Source organism: Mus pahari, chromosome 4, assembly GCF_900095145.1.
Source record: "Mus pahari chromosome 4, PAHARI_EIJ_v1.1, whole genome shotgun sequence".
NCBI classification, from domain to species: domain Eukaryota; kingdom Metazoa; phylum Chordata; class Mammalia; order Rodentia; family Muridae; genus Mus; species Mus pahari.
Genome location: NC_034593.1, coordinates 16,031,461 through 16,045,751, shown reverse-complemented (window position 1 = coordinate 16,045,751; position 14,291 = coordinate 16,031,461). Strand labels below are relative to the sequence as shown.

Genomic DNA, 14,291 nt, shown 5'->3' with positions numbered 1-14,291 from the left:
ATATCCACTTATCAGTGAGTGCATATCTAGTGAGTTCTTTTGTGATTGGGTTACCTCACTCAGGATGATATCCTCCAGATACATCCATTTGCCTACGATCATTGTTTTTAATAGCTGGGTAGTACTAAATTGTGTAAATGTACCACAGTTTCTGTATCCATTCCTCTGTTGAGGGACATCTGGGTTCTTTCCAGCTTCTGACTATTATTACTTTTATAAATCTATTCAGAATTATTTACTTTTGTTTTGTTTACTTTGTTTCTCAGGAAGCCCAAGAGCCTCTCAGGCAGGCTAGTAAATACAAATTTTGTTTAGAAGTTTAACTCTAAATATTTCAAAGATTAAAACTCTGTCTTTAAGGCAGCATCTTGAGTCAGAGGGGATGTCTAGAATCTGCTGGCACTATTGAAGAACTCTTCCTATGTGCAAGAACAGTTACAGCTGCTTGCACAGTCTGATGTTAAAGACATTGAGGTTGGGAAGAAGGTGAGGGGTGAATTCAAGGCTCCAGCAGCAGTGTGCCTGCTTGGCTCAAGTCCCCACTGGCATTGATGATTCTTTGGTTTAGGTCAACTTCTATGTGGTTTTCACCTATTTTATGTAGATAAAATATATACCTTGATTTTTACCAAACTATTAAAAGTCTTCTTTAGATCAATTAGTTTAAGTATCAATGGCTAACTAAAAAAAATAAGACTATTGAAAAATATGAACCAAAGGATAAAAGTGATCTTGGCCCAACACAGGTATTAGGCAAACTAAACTGAAAAACCATTTAAAAAGGAAAGAAAGAAAGAAAGAAAGAAAGAAAGAAAGAAAGAAAGAAAGAAAGAAAGAAAGAAAGAAAGAAAGAAAGAAAAACTATCTTAAAATAAATCACTACTTCTTTTATCTCACCTTTCGGTCTGGGTGGGATGTGTACTATCTTATGTTGTTCAGTTCCCACAGCTTTTGTAATAACTACTGCATCTTGCACATCTCCTAAGACTGCCATACCTTCAGTAATAGAGACCACAGAAGTGAATCCTCTTAATATCCTAAGGGTCTCACTTTTTGAACCCTCTACAAAAGTTACTGCAGTGTTTCTTTGTTTGTTCATTGCATCTTTTCTATAGAAGTACAGAAAGTGTTCAGCGCATTTTCAAATGCCCATATTTTAGAAGATAAATGATACAGCAAAGCTATCTTTCTGGTGTCATCTAGGTATATTGTCCAAATATACACAATAAAATGGCTTAAAGCTGATCCTTCAGCTTTACCAGCAGGGCAGTTAAACATATTTGCATCTTTCCATTTGAAGGAGTCATGGCAGAAGAAAAGCAACCAGGATAAATGTTCAAGAGGTTTAAAGAGATGTCTCAACAGCTAAGAGCATGCATTGATCTTCCAGGGGATCTGTGTTTGTTTCCCAGCATCCTTGTCAAGTTACTTACAACTGCCTGGACTCCAGAGGGTCCAACATTCTCTTCTGGGCTCTAAGAGCACTGTACTTATGTGCATATGAATACGCAGGCACACATATACACATGAATAATAATAAAAATCTGTGTTTAAAATATAAAGAATAAAAGGTTGAAATATAAATTAGTGATTCTTTGTGTTTAGAGGCAAATGAAATAAGAAGGAAGAATATCAAAATATTCTGGAAAGATATTAAATCTCTACATATCATGCACACCTTCCTTTCTACCCAGTTTTTATTTTTTAATCATGCTGTGATAACACTGGTATAGGCTTTGTACAAAAAAAAAAAAAACAACCAAAACCTTCTTTTTTCCTTCCTGTGCTGTGCGATTATTTGGAAGAATTTGATCACAATGAGGATGAGAGTCCTGTGATACCCACTGAGAACGTCACAATTATAGAAGGAAAAAACATGTTTGCAAAGGGTCATTGGTGGTTTTGTTTTACAAAATATTCTTAGCAGGCAGTGATAAGACATTTACAAACCAGCACTCCTCTTGTCCCACCTGTTCAACCAGATGAATTGTGTAAAGTGCCTGTGTTGTTTGGTCCCTACTATGTTAATTGTAATTCCTCTTTCATTCAACATCTCCTAAGACTGCCACCACCGCTTCAGTGACAAGGACCATGGCAATGTATTACTAACAAACATTAATTCCTTACTGTTGTATTTGTGATTTAGTTTGTTTTCAGTAGCAGTATGGAAAGCCTTCAATGAATTTTCAGATCTCTGTATTTTAGAAAATAAATGTGACAGTGAAACTACCTTTTAAATGTCATGTAGATAAATTATCCTATTATGAACAATAAAATGGCTTGAAGTTGACTCCTTGCCTCCTTAACAGGATAGCTAAACAATGCCATTTTTTTTCAGTCTGAAGGAGAATGGCAAATGAAAAGCAAAGAATGAAAAAGAAGAAAATATTAAAACATAAATCATTGATTTGAAATGTGTTGAGAAGCAGGTAAAACAAGACCTCTCAGTATATTCTGGAAGGATGTGGGATCTGCACCCACCATCCAGACCTTCTTTCTTCCCCTCCCTCCCCGCTTCTTGATTCCTCACATCGCCATCCAGTCACCTCACACCCACAGGCTAGACCCTGGGCATCACCCGAAAATTTATAAGAAATGAAAACTCTGAGACCTCAACCAGACTTGCTAATGAGGCTCTACATTGTCCCAAGAGTCCCAGAAGATTCAAAGACATTAGATATAGTGAAATTGAGTATATAGCACCTATGCCTTGGAGTAAAGTTATTACCTTAAAGGTTATTTCTTAGGCCTTTTAAGAAAAGTTTTCAAAACTTTTTATCAAAATGGCAGATTTTTTTTCTGTCATTTTTATACATACTTAATTTGGGATGATACATCCCTCCCTACTTCCTCTCTGGTAACACCCTGCCTCTTCACTCCTGGTTAAACCCCCACTCCAAGTCTCCCTTTTCACCTTCATATCGCACTCACTCCATTATCCTCCTTACTCCTCTCCCTTGAAGCTTCTGGATTTTGTTTTTGTTTTTCCCGCCCCTTTCTACTTTCTTTGCCTCTGCACAATCTCATCCCAGTGTAAATTAAAAGATATAATAATTAAAATCTAGCATCTGAATGTGTGAGAGACCGTGTGTTTGTATTTCTGGGCCTGGGCTTCCCCACACCATACTGTATTTTCCTGTAACTTTCAGTTTCTATTCATCTGTATTGTATTTCATTATCCATTTGTCTTTCGATGAACATCTAGGCTGATTGCATTTCCTGGCTATCATGCATAAAGCACCAGCAAGCACAGTTGAATAAGCATCTCTGTAGTTGGATACAGGGTCCCTTGGGATATATGCACAGGAATGGGACCAGTTGGATCATACGGCCCTTCTATTTTTTAAAGACATTAGTATACTGATTTACATAGTGTCTACATCTGTTCATACGACCACTAGCAGCAAATATGGGGAATTTACCTACATATTTAATGTGCTTCTCAACAAAATTCTAACGCCATTCTTCCCAGAAGCAAACATCACATTTTTATAAAACTACAATTAACTGAGCTAATATTGACCTTTTAAAAAACAATTCTGTGAGCTAGTCTCTACTTGAACTTATTTTATTGTCTGGAATACAAAAAAAAAAATAAATAAATAAATAGCTCTCCCAAATGTAGTAACTGATATATGCATCAGTTACTATCATTACATATCAGTTAATATATATATATATATATATGTATATATATATATATATNATATATATATATATATATATATATATATATATATTTGAGATTTTAAACACAGGAATTCTGATCTCAGACCCTGTCCTATTCATTTAAGCCCACAGTATGTTCTCTTTTGTGGGCTACCTATGTTTTAATGAAAGCTAACTATTTAAAAGTTGAAAGTTAGAAGTCCTATTTTTCTCATTTGGAAAAAGAAAAATACAAAATCTCCTCTATTTTGTTTAAAAAAATGTGACCTTATGTAGAATGATGAAGAATTCTAGTTTTTGTTTTATTTGTAAAAATACTAAAATTAGTACAACCCACTCAAACCCATTAGTGACTCTACATTTAACATGCAGGTTAAGTGGAGGTTATTTGTATACCAATTTATCATAGTCTTGCCTTTTGCAAAGAAATGAAGTGGCCCCAGTTCATATGTATGTAGCTTAGCTACATGGGAAATGGAGACAGAACAATTTCTTTAGTCAAATATTTGAGTATAATCCTGGGCAACTTAAAATAATGTTCTAAAACTATACACATATAAAAGAAAGAATGATATAGTTTATACATTTTTATTATCTCAATTTAAATGTATGGTTTAATTTGTAGGAATCTTTTATTTAATGTTATAAAATTATGTCTTGGGCAAGTCATATAAACTGTTTAGTATGCCAACTTACATCACCAATAGCTTTTTCAAAAGCTGTTACTATAAATGCTCATTTACCTCAAGAATGGTTTTATAATAAATAAAGGCATCATAGATTACTTTCTTTCAGTAGTGTTACCTTATTTTAAGGGTGTGACCTCCAAAATGATTCAGGTTATAAACTTTTCATCTCAGTGTATGCAAGTTTTGGGGAAACATTCAGATGTCCCTGGCCCTGGCCAAATGTTTCTCAAGTAGCTCCTTCATGGTTGTTAAAAGACTAATCTGAACATAGATTCCTTGAGAATACTTCTGAGGAGAGAGGTTTGCCTTCCACACTAAGCACGCACAATGTTCTCGAAGAGAAACTTTGCCAGCTGCTTGGATCTGGGACTTTAGTATTCTGGAAGCATCCAGAGGTATGGAACCATTAAGTTAAAAGGTAGAGCAGCTGTCATGCTCTATGGGGGGTGGGGGGCGGGGAAGAGAAGTAGCATCGAGGAGAGTAGCTGGACAGCAGGCAAAGTTTCTATAGTGCTAACAAAATGATAAAATACCAGTGACCATCCTGTCTAGTTAAGGTTTCCATTGCTGTAAAGAGACACCATGACCAACGCAACTCTTATAAAGGAAAACATTTAATTGGGGCTGGCTTACAGGTCCAGAGGTTCAGTCCAATATTATCAAGACAGGAAGAATGGCAGCTTCTGGGCAGGCACGGCTCTGGAGGACCTGAGAGTTCTGCATCTTGATCCAAAGGCAGACAGAAGACTAGTTTCCACATGACTAGGAAGTTAGTGTCAAAGGCCACCTCCACAGTCACACACTTTCACCAGTGAGGCCACACCTACAAACATTATACCCCGTGGACCAAGCATATTCAAACCACCACACATCCCCTTTGGCCATTTACATTCATTTTGACTCAAATAGTTTTTGTTATTAAATTCAAATGAATTATTACATGCTTTTAAGTCAACATGGTATTTCTCTAGAACAGGAGTGTTCCATTAATCTAGGGACAATAACTGTATCTCCATTCAAGCGGTGTCATTGTGCATGAAACATATAGTACTCTAGCCATTTACCTGCTCAGAACTAATTGTCACTTTATCTGGAATGGAAAAAGCTTCTATATGTTTCCAACATAATGACTGCTTGAATGTGTCCATTTTTTGATCTCCTAAAAGGAGTACTGTCAACAGAACTGAGTAGTCACAGTAATAAGACATATAATAGAAATGTAAGCAATCACAATATATTTTATACAAATATACATATATCATATTATTTAATAATATCTGTCCTAGTTACTTTACTGATGCTATGAAGAGATACCATAACCAAGGCAAATTTATAAAAGAAGGCATTGAAATGGAAACTTGTTTATAATTTCAGAGAGTGAGTCCAGGACCATCCTGGCAGGGAGCATGGAAAGTTGCTGGCAGAAATGGCTCTGGAGCAGTTGCTAAACACTTATATCATATACCTAAGTTGGAGGTGAGAACCTGAGTAGGACTGGCATGCACTTTTGAAACCTCAAAGCCCACACAGAGTGACAGACACACTTCCTCCTACAAGGCCACAACTCTTGATCTTTTTCCTAACAGTTCCACAAACTAGGGACCAAGCACTCAAATACATTAAGCCTAGGGGGGACATTCCCATTTAAACTACTGCAATGTTTAGTGAGAAGATAATCATAAGTGAATGGACTGTACACAAAATATAATTCAAAAGCACCATTCTGTTTCTCCTTGTCTTACGGATTCTTATCCAGAGGCCATTAGGGTCTCTCGTGGGGCCTCAGAGTTCTAGTCAAAGGAACTGAATCATGTTAACAATAGCTGATAACCAAAGTCATTGATTTTATTTTTAAATTCCTGGTTATTTGTAGAGCAGAAAAGGAAGATTAAGTATGTAAAACTTTTGAATGTAATTAGTTTCAGAATTGAATTTCTTTTTGTCTGTTTTCTCTGTGTGCTTTTAGTGATTTCCTAGTTCTTTTATCTTTCTTACTTTCCATTTATCTTGGAGTTTCTAAGGTATGTCCTGATGACAAACCACATGAGAGGTCTGCAGTCCTTTCACAGAGACTCTTCACGGGAGCAGGTGTGTTCTGGGCCACATTCCTGTTGCTGTGGAGAGTTTGGAAAGACCTGCAAGGAAGCAGTGGAGTTGTTTCAGCAGAAACCAACCAGAATTGTAGTCTTAGACCACCACCAACCGAAGAAAAGTATTACAAACCCAGTCCTTTCTGTACTTTGTTTTCCTGAAGTTCAGTAGGTCCCACAGCCTTTATTATCTTGGTATCTCATAGAGCAACCAATTTGTGAGAAATATTATCTTGTCATAGATGTAAGTAATATGCTAAGATTCTTTTATATTACTGTGGTAAGGGTAACATACATATATGCATGTTATGTTTAACTCACTTGTGTGTTATCTTCCTCAGTAACTCTTAAAATAATCCAATTTTTTAAATGTTCCAAGTCCACAGTAAAAAAATATTAACAATCATGGACTGACCAGATGGCTCTAAAATAGTAGTGAAGAGAAGCTGCCAGCCAACCCTGGCGGTCTGAATGTGGTACCCTGGACTCCTGGGGTAGAGGAACCTGAAAGTCATCACATGACCTCCACACATGCACAATGGCATTCATGAGCATATTCCTCTCTACACACAAATAAATGGATTAAAAATGTTTATGTACTGAAAAGCAGCATAAACAAACTTCCTGGAAACCCAAGAAACTATTTAACATCTAAAGTATTCGTTTCTGTGATGTGACATGAGCTTTCTAAAATAGGATAGTGTGAACAGCTCAATTAAAATTAAGCAGAGGTGATGGCAGCACAAACCAGTAGAAGACTGGTTTGACCATGTCAAGAAATGAAAGGAAGCTCAAGCTATTTCCCAGTTAAAGGCATGCCAAGCTAATCAAAAAAAAGGAACAAAAAACCCATGAAATTCAAATTTTGAGCACCAAACTCTTGTTGGAATCTTTATAGAGGTAAACTTGTAAACCCACATCAAGAACTTAAAAGTACACAGTTGGTTCCATGAGGTTGTTTTTGATTTATCCTAATGATAACATTCATGTGAGTACAAAAGTGCTTATATACAAATGTAATCACTGAGACATATTTGTGGCAGTTAAAGAGGAAATTTGTGGACTAGATTGAGGTCCCATAAAAGTTGGTTGGTTAAGTAAATTGTCATCAAGAAAATTATCAAGAACTAGAATTCTATGTAGCCATCACTGAGGTTACTTTACCTGTGCTGATAAGAAGCACTTCCTTTAGATTCAGTAGTTAGTAAAGTTAGTAACTGACAGAAATGAGCAGAGAAATGAAGTGAATTCAGTAGTTAGTAAAGTTAGTAACTGACAGAAATGAGCAGAGAAATGAAGTGAATAATAAGAGAAAGCGTGTAGGCTGGGATGTGGCTCATTGGCGGAACTGCCTAGAATGTTTGAGTCCCTGAGTTCTATTCCAGGCATAGAGTTCAGGGAAGGGGGGAAGAGAGAGAGAGAGAGAGAGAGAGAGAGAGAGAGAGAGAGAGAGAGAATATTATGGGCATGTATTGTACATTTTTAAAGTTCTGTAAGAATAAGCAAGAGATTGTGAGTTTAATTGACTTAAGGGAGGTAAATCCAGAGACACGGTGAGATAAAGTAAGGAAATGTTAACTTCTATTTTAAATTCTTCTAAAACAACATTTGTACTATCTGTGGTTACAATTTACATGAAGGGAAAAAAACAGAAAAATATTTTTACAAGGCTACTTTTTAATGATGTTCCAATAACACTGGCAAAACGTTTGAGCTAAGAATTTTTTTAAAAAATCATTTAGCCAAATTTAACTTTACATTTAAAACTAAAAACAAACAAACAAACAAACAAAAACAAAAACAAAAAACAAAAAAAAGCTCCCATCTTTTACCATTTTTTTAAATTTAGAGTCTATGTTTCCAGAGAGCATTTACCATGGAATTGTATGGTTTTATCATGAAACATTTTTCTCCTTCTATCGTGTGTGAATATTTGGAAGGACAGGAAAGATAAGCAAAAAGAGCATGAACGTCTTATGACAGCCACTGAGAGTTTCCTAACTCCAAATAAGGAAAATATGTCTTCAACATGCCATTAGTGGCTTTATTCTTTCACAAAACATTCTTATTACACAATGCTAAAAGCTACCTTGTAAAAAAATAAAAACCTGATCACATTCAGGAATCTTTTTTTTTTATTTTTCTTCCTTCTTGAGTATGAGATAGATTGATATAAAACAGCAATGATTTTTATCTGAGTAAGTTACTGCAACCATCCCAGAAGGCAAGAAAATGTCTTATAGCCTCAACATTGTATCTGTCGGTCATTTGCCCTCATCTTCAATAGTAAGAGCAGCATAAGGACTCACACACAGAACCACCACCACCATCACCATCACCACATACATTATTCCTCCGTGAAAGGAACATGGGAAGCCAGAACATATGAAATCACAGTCTCTCTCCATCCTCTTCAATGGGCAGGTTAAAAAATCTATCCACTTCAGAATTGTGAGCTCAGTCCCAATGGATACAGCCACAAAATATTCCCTCCACTAAGGCTCGAGCAACACTGAAGAAGAGGGTCAGAGGATTGTAAGAGTTGCAGGATCCTTGCTCTGAGAGCGTGACTCTCAGTAAGATCAGAAGCTACACCCATGCAGCCTCAGTGAGCATGTCAGATTGGACCAGGGAAAGCCTGTGAGGCCTCCACCTTCCACAAGGAATTATAGGCAAATGAGGAAGGCTGGGGTTAGGAAACGTGGTCCTTCACGGGGAGGAGCATACCAACTGGTTGCTCTGCGCCAAATAGCTCTGAAAACATACATATAAGTAACATTATGCTAACTAAACAAGCTATATTAGGAATACAACCTGGAAAGAGGCCATGAATCTGAAGGAGAGTGGAATGGGTATATGGAGCATTTGGGGGAGGAAAGAGAAAAAATAAATGTAATTATAATCTCAAACGAGAATATCAGCATTTTGCAATATTGTGTACATATAGTCATATTTATATTCAATTCAGGTACTGATGACAAGCTATGAAGAGCTACACAGCTCCCTGTCCACAGGTGATTGCTCTGAGTTGCATCCTTGTCACTGTGTAAAGATTGTGGAAATCAGCCAGTGACTTCGCTTCAGCAATCTATGAGGGATATAGATGCTACTTCTGCTAGACAGCACACCTCAACATCAAACCTGTTCACCTTTAGAAAACTCACATTTTCCTTTACTCAAGGGATAAGATATGAGAAAGGATAATATGCGATCAGAGCGGGTCCCTGAAGCCTGGTGCGGTTTAACCTTGTGATGGATGAGAATGGCATGAATGCACACAGCTAGATGTCCAATGTCCTTCTCCAGATAGCAACAGAGAGGGCTGGGATTGCTTTGCAGTTCCAATCCAGCCCTCATGTGCTTGTCTGATACTTTTCATGAAAGGAATCTTTCATTTTCCTGACTAGAAGGGCAGGGACCCTTCAAAGAACAAGCTCTCAGCTCCTCATTCTCCTCAGGGAAAAAAAAATACTGGCTTGTCCCACTCTGGATGCTGTAATTGTTATCTACTGACGTTGAGGCTAGGTGGGTGCTAGGTGAGCAGGGACATATTGCAGGTGACTTTGTAGGAACATTTTCTCCAAGGCACTCCACAGCAGTGCTGTGAGGGAGCTATACCAGATTGCTTCAATCTTGGTAATAAAATAGTCACATTTTACAGGCTTCTGTCACCGGGTATTTATAGTGTTTGCTTTGTTTTTTATTTCCCTGTGTATGTATGTTTATATCTTCTAAGGTGTAGACAAGAGGGTTTCATGCATATTCAGCTCTGGAAATAATTACTATAAAATACACCAATGACACCTTCCAGTTATTTTAAAGTCTGGACCTTGAACCTAGTGCCTTGTACAAGCAAGACAAGTGCCAAACTCCTGACTCTTCTCTTTTGTTTTTGATTTTGAACAGGCAGTCACTTAAGTTATCTAGCCACCCTTTATACCTGGAATCCTCTTCGTCAGCCTACCCCTGCACAGCTAGGATGACAAGCTTCAGCCAGAAGATGCCTTTAACAAGAGTACTTCTTTCTCTGTAGCCCATAAGTCTTTTACTGGTAGAAAGCAGAGCACTAATGCAAAGAAATCATGCTGACAGTGATATTAAAATCTGCCTACCTTCCATGTTTCAAAAGCCCTCACTGCCTCCTACTTATATATTTGGGGCAAAGATTCCAAAATAACCATAGCACTTGGATACAGCCTAACCAAACATAGAAGCCCTATTTCAATCATTTTAGATTTTTCAACCTTTAAGTATTAGGTTAAACCAAACATCAGCTAGTGCTCTTCTAATCCCACCACTAATTAATAACCTGTTCCTGAGTTTCCTATAAAATAATGTCCAAACTCTCATCCCATCCTATGGGCATCATGCCAACATATAGGAAGTATTTGCATAAATTTGAATGACTTACCAATATTTCTTTAAAACTCTTACCCACTTATGACTTACAGTAACAGAAAAGTCTAATTAATAGGAAGGAATAAAGAATCATATTTAGTGGCTTGCCACAAGGCTGCATGTCTCAGCTGGTCTTTAGTATATGTCAGAATTACAAAAAAAAAAAAAAAAAGTAGGCTCAAAGGAGTAAATTTATCAGCAATAGTGAAGGCAAGCAGGCAAAAAGGAAAAGATTTCTTCTTCCACTATATATATATATATATATATATATATATATATATATATATATATATATATATATATATATATATATGATACTACTAGAAGGTGTAGCCAAGATAGGGTGGGTCTTTGATGACAGTGATCAGAATTAAATGTGGGTCTTCCAATCTCAAATGATTGAATTTAAGATAGGTCTTCCCACCCATGGATAAAAACCTCTCATAAGTGTTTTCTAGCTACTTGGACTTTAGTTAATTCTAGATGTAGTCAAGGTGACAACCAAGAATATCCATCACATTATCCCAAGCAGAATAAGAAAAAATGCAATGTCTATCACTGGAAGAAAATAGTAGTAGCTCAATGCCTGGGAAGATCTCTGACAGAATATTATGAAAATGATATCACTTCTGATTTCAAACAATCATGTGATTGTTATTACTTCGGGAGAGAAATTTTTTTTCCAGATAAGTACAATTTTACACAGTTCTAAACTTGGGTAAATCAAGAATTGAAAACAATTATTAGGAACATTTTATATCAGAAAAATTAGGCCACTTGAAACCCACTTTACACTTGTGTTTTCCATACTGACACAGCCTTCCCACCAAGAGATGACTTTTTACTTGCTTATATTTAGTTTTCACATATCTCTGAGCCTCAGAAATTGTGTGATTTTGAATGACTGAACCAACTAGATTCAAGATTTGAATTCAGATTTATTAATATAATATCTTGTTATATACCCCAGGCTGACCTGGAGCCCTCTATCACCCTGCTCTAGCCTCTTAAGTACGGGGATGGTAGGTATTCCATAAACCTAAACACAATTTCACAATAGCTCGTAACCCCAAAGTGTATTATATTGACTACCCCTAATAAAATTCAACCAAAATATGTCCTGTGAAGTCTCTGTTGTAATTGAAGTGAGGAAAGGACCCTTCTAGAGAACAGGGCTTTCAGCTCCTGGTCTTTGACCCTCCTGGAACTCAATTTGTTACCTGATTTCTTCTGCCCTTATTCCACAGTGGAATGATACTTACCTGGTCTCATAGAACTAAAAGGCACAGAGCATAGAAATGTGTTGACTTGACAGAAATGTGTGACGTTTAGTTCCGACCTCCTGTGCTACATAGTTTTAAATCAAATTGACACAGCTAGAGTCATTTAGAAGAGAGAATTTCAAATGAGAAAATGCTCCTAGCAGATTGGTCTAGGAGTGTTCTTTTTTTCAAAATCGATGATTAATGAAGGAGGGCTCAACTCGCTATAAGTGATGACACCTTGAACTAACCATTCTGAGCTCCAAGAAGAAAAGCTGGCTGAACAAACCCAGGGAGCAAACCATTAACCAGCACTCTCCCATGGCTTCTGCATCAGCTGCACCCCCAAGTTCCTGCCCTGACTTCCCTCAGTGATGGGCTGCTACATAAAAGTTGTAGGGTGAAATAAATATTTTCTTAAGTTATTTTGGGCATGCTGTCTTTTGACAGTAATAGAAACCTAAATAATGTGGTTACCAGCATATATCTAGTTCTCTAAACTGAAGTCTGACTCAAAAGAAGTATTTCTGGCAGAATTCCCAGTCCTGGGGCTAGTTAATAGTACAAATGGAGTCATTTATTTATAAATGTTCATGAATTTATTTCCCAGAAGCACTCTTAGTACTGACATCAAATTAAAGCAGCCTTTTAAGGAGGTAAAACATCTTGAGAATATAGAATGTATGCTCTTAAATGAGGACTTTCTCCTCACACAAAGACATGAAAAACAAAATCAGGTTCCAGTTATTAATTTTAACAGATTGATAGTGCATATGCAGCTCTGGTTTCCGAAAACGCCTCTCTCTTTTGTAAATGCAGTGTCTTTGAAAACTGTCTCATGAGAGCTAACATCTGGCTCTTTTCCTCTGGATGTCAGGATGTTGCCACTGCTCTCCCAGTAGTCATCGAAAACTAAAGCAGTTCGGTAGAAGTTAAACTCAGTTCTTCTTCACAGCCCCATGATCCCAAAGAGTTCAGACTCACAATACATTTACAAATACCTTGGCCATGCAGCTAAGCTCTACTCTGACTAGGCACAAATAATGATAAACCATTTACTTTTACCTACATTCTGCCACAGGGTGGGTCACTTGTTCTCAGGAATCATCTGTCTGCCTCAACACATCTTCCCAGAGAACCTCCCACCTGGCTCTGTCCCAGAACCCTTTCACTATCCCAGATGTCCGACCTCTATTTCCTGCCTAAACCATTGGCCATAAGTTTTTTTTTTTCTTTTTAAAGATTTATTTATTATATACACTGTGTTCTGCCTGCATGTATGCCTGCACACCTGAACAGGGCACTAGATCTCATTATAGATAGCTTTGATCCACCATGTGGTTACTGGGGATTGAACTCAGGATCTCTGGAAAAGCAGTCAGTGCTCTTAACCTCCGACACATCTCTCCAGCCCTGGCCATAGGCTTTTTAATTGACATGTGATCCATCCATACATTACACAAGATATTCTCTCTACAGTTCCCTTTTTAATCCAATAAAAGGCTCCTTCTCTTAAAAGTATAAATTAAATAAAATTAAACAATTATGAAAACTATAAGGTATGATATACATTGATAGTGTCCAATCTATAAAGTTTGGCAATTAAGGAAAAATTTCTAGTATCTATCCTATCTTGGTGCATTTAAATGTGCTACACAATTCATCTCATTCTCCTGGCCCTCTGAACTTCTCTCCTGTCTCCCCCCAGTCTCCACCATACCTGATCATGTCACCCTTTAGCCCTCCACCTCCACTACCCCACCCAGGTCGCTTCGACCCTCTGCCTCCAATGATCATTTTGTTCCCCCTTCTAAGTGGGATTGAAACATCCAAACTTTGGCCTTTCTCTCTCTCTCTCTCTCATTTTTTTGCTTTTGTTCACAAAGCATTTTATTATTATTATTATTATTATTATTATTATTATTATTATTATTATTTTCTTTTTTTTCTTTTTTTTTTTGTACTTTTTTTTTTCTTTTCTTTACTTACATTACAAATGCTATCCCGAAAGTTCCCTATACTCCCCCCCGCCCCTGCTCTCCTACACACCCACTCCCACTACTTGGCCCGGGCCTTCCCCTGTGCTGGGACATATAAAGTTTACAAGACCAAGGGGCCTCTCTTCCCAATGATGGCCAATTAGGCCATCTTCTGCTACATATGCAGCTAGAGACACGAGCTCA

The 14,291-nt window shown here is 37.2% G+C and overlaps 1 protein-coding gene across 1 annotated transcript in view; it reads left to right on the top strand.

Moving 5' to 3' along the window:
* The window catches only part of Agtr1 (angiotensin II receptor type 1), a 62,661-nt gene that overhangs the window by 4,368 nt on the left and 44,002 nt on the right, over positions 1-14,291 (top strand). The gene's annotated exons all lie outside the window — the stretch shown is intronic.